A 3,306-nucleotide genomic window follows, 5' to 3' on the forward strand; every position below is an offset into this window, starting at 1 on the left:
GATTTTGAAATTTTTGTGAACAGGACAGTCACTCAAATAGCCAGAATATCTCTGGGCTCTGTCCCTCTCTGATCACCTTGGCCCTGTGCTTGCCAGTGTCTGCCTCAGGCTAGTGGACGAGGAAAGAACATGGAGCAGTGTGTGTAACCTCACCACAAAGATATTTGGAAATGTAAAGTTGAGTTCTTTTATTTTTAACTAAAAAGTCCAAGCGAATACACTATAGATATAAGTTTTTTGAGGGTCTGGTAAAATGTGTAAAAATGTACTAAATGAACTAAAAATCCTTTGTTACTCAAGAATGAAAACCTACTCTCTTGAAAGAGAGGAATATGCACGATAAATGCCTAAATAATCATCTGTACAGAGAAGAGAGTTACTTATAAAGAACCAGAACTTGGAAAGTTGCCTCTGGACAATGCTAAAGTGCTGGGCTTCTGATCAGGACTCAGAGCGCTCTTGATTCTCCATGCTAATGATGTGGTGGCACTGCAAAGAAAAATCTTACTTTCTCCATTGGCTTCAGTAGGGATTTTATCAGAGTTTCTAATAAGTGACAGAATTGATTTTGTTTTTCCCCACTTCCCACTAGTTCGCTGCAAACATTAATCAATTACTGAAGTGGCCAAAGACACAGAGCAGAAGAGAAAAATAAAAAGCATGAATAATCTGCAAAGTAGAAAATCCATCTCAGGTAACTGAGAGATAACTACTTATGAATAGAGTGAATTCCTCAAGTCCCAGGAGGAAGTAGTTCGTAAAGATAAAAAACAAAGAAAAGCAAAAGTTTGGGATGCCATTTTGGGCATAATTGGGTAGCAGAAAATACAATTAGAATAACAATGACAACAAATAATCTAGAAGATTTGAAAATATTCACAGTAGTGATCTCTATAAGTAAAAAGGCTACCACATTTTAAAATGTCACACATTTAGTGTTTAACAAACACGATAATTTGTTGCCAGCATAAAGCTTTTTTTTTTTGGCCGGGGCTGGGTTTGAACACGCCACCTCCAGCACATGGGGCAGGCAGCCTACCCCTTTGAGCCACAGGTGCCACTCAGCATAAAGCTTTTTGAAGTTGACTTAAGAATACATTTTATATTCCTGCAAATATGTTGTGACAGTACGCAGACTTAGGGTTCTAAGTGCAGGGTTCAATGACTCACATCAAATTAGGGGCATCTGTTCACTAACTTTTCTCCTGTGATAATATTCAGTTATGTAAATTACAGTGAATCCCCCTTGTGTTGTTAAATGTATCAGAAATATATTCCAGTGTTTATTTTAGGTTTCTGCTATTTCAAGGGGAGGAGGCAATTAGTATTTGTAGCAAGGTGTTATTAAATTCTGAAATAAACTGAGTGTGAATTAAATTTTGCTTCAAAATGACTGGCTGAGAAAGAACTTTAAGATTTTTTTAGAACTGTTAGTGAATATAGATTTAAAAAAAAACCATTAAATGGTGTTACACATTTTTTGTTGTCTAAACTTTAGATACTTGTATCTATATTTACAGTAAGACTATGCATTTGTTTTCTAGGGAAAAAAACACACCACGAATTGGCCTTTGCAGGATAAATCTGTAAAACTGGATCCCTCCAGTACCCAAAGAAAGACAGGGAAATTACTTGCTTGCAGATATTTCAGGTCTAAGAAGTTATTTGTTCTGTTTGGAAATGTAAATTGACTACTTTTAAGCAGACCTGGCTTCTGGGGATTAGGTTATTTCTGGAAGAAAGGTTAATTTTTAAAAACTGCCCAGTGTATAGAATATTGCTAATTCTCAGAGTTGGGGCTGTTATTCTTCAGGGAGCTGTCTGCAGGAAATCTGAAATGGAGATCATCAGGAATGCTGGGAACACCAATGGGCTTGAAACTCCCTCTGGAGGAGGCTTGAATAGGAACTTGATGCTCCATTTGCAGCATTATCTGAAACTGAATAACTTCACTGTGGGCACAGTGGCCTGTTTTGCTCTCATAAGTCATAGGACCGCACCCTTGTGGGTGGGATTTCCTTAATTCCTTAATTAATGTTCTCATTTCAGTCATCTGGGAAGGTCAAACTGGGGACAGGAAATGAAGTAAACCTTAGTGTGGAATGGGGTCTGAGAATAGCATTTCTGACTGAGGCTTCTTGGCAAATTTTTTCAAGATTTCTAAGGTGTACAGAGAAGAGTTGGTGCTTAAGAGTACAGCTACAAAACCTTGGAAGGAAAAGACTCTTGATCTGCTGAGTGACCAGCTGTTGAACAATGCTGCTTCATGTATAGTCCCTGGATGACAGTTTGTCTAGGAAGGCGTGCCATCAGTCAGTGATGGAAAAGGACAAAACGTAGAGGGATTAAAATTTAGTTCTATCTGATAATAATAAATTGATGCTTGTGTTTTCATTCTATGTTTTTAGTTATTCACTTTTTTTACACTTTGGAAAAGTTATGATCAATGATGCACTGAAAATAAAAATGAAGTGGTTCTGTATCACAAATAGTTTGTGAGCCAGCTCATTAACCTCTTCTTATCTGGAAAATATCACAGATTTATTGTGAATAATAAATGAGATGAATTTTGGAAAGTGCTCAGCCTACTACCTATAACTTAGTAACTACTCAATACAGCTTTTTTTTAAATCCAATGTACTTAACAGTAATATAAGCTCACTAGAGCTCATTTTTAACAGTTTCTGTGTAAAATTGCCAGTCAACAATGTGTTAACATAGCAGCTGATTCATTTCTCCCATTCTCAATTCCCAGTTTTCCCAAATTCAGCCTATTTTATTCTTTCTCCCCTCTTCATCTCTCAGCTGCTTGTAATATAGAATCAGTTAATGCCTCTAACATCTTCATTACAAACACTCCTATTATAGATGCTTACAGGGCCTCTGCTAAGAACTTTGCTATTTGTTACATTAAGTGAAAATATGCTCTTGGAGGTAACAAATCTATGCCTTTAGAGATATCCATTCATTACTTTTCATTAATTGAACCATTTGGAAATATCAAGATCACTCACATTTTATAGTCATTATTTATGTGTTGCAACATACCTATTTTTATTTCATTTTTTTAAATTCAAATTAATACGAAAGTACAATATTTAGGTTACATTGTTCTCACTTCCAGGGTAAAGTTCCATTTGTTGAGGAGCCTCTCACCCAGGGGGCGCATTATACACCCTCACCCTGTGCACATTAGGTGAGATCCCACCTCATGCCCTCCCTCCTTCTGCCATACATCCTTCCCCCCTCCCACTTCCCTCTACCCTTGAACTGGACTACATTAGTGTTTTATTGTTCTCATGTACA

The sequence above is a fragment of the Nycticebus coucang genome, chromosome 3 (genome assembly GCF_027406575.1).
Source record: "Nycticebus coucang isolate mNycCou1 chromosome 3, mNycCou1.pri, whole genome shotgun sequence".
NCBI classification, from domain to species: Eukaryota; Metazoa; Chordata; class Mammalia; order Primates; family Lorisidae; genus Nycticebus; species Nycticebus coucang.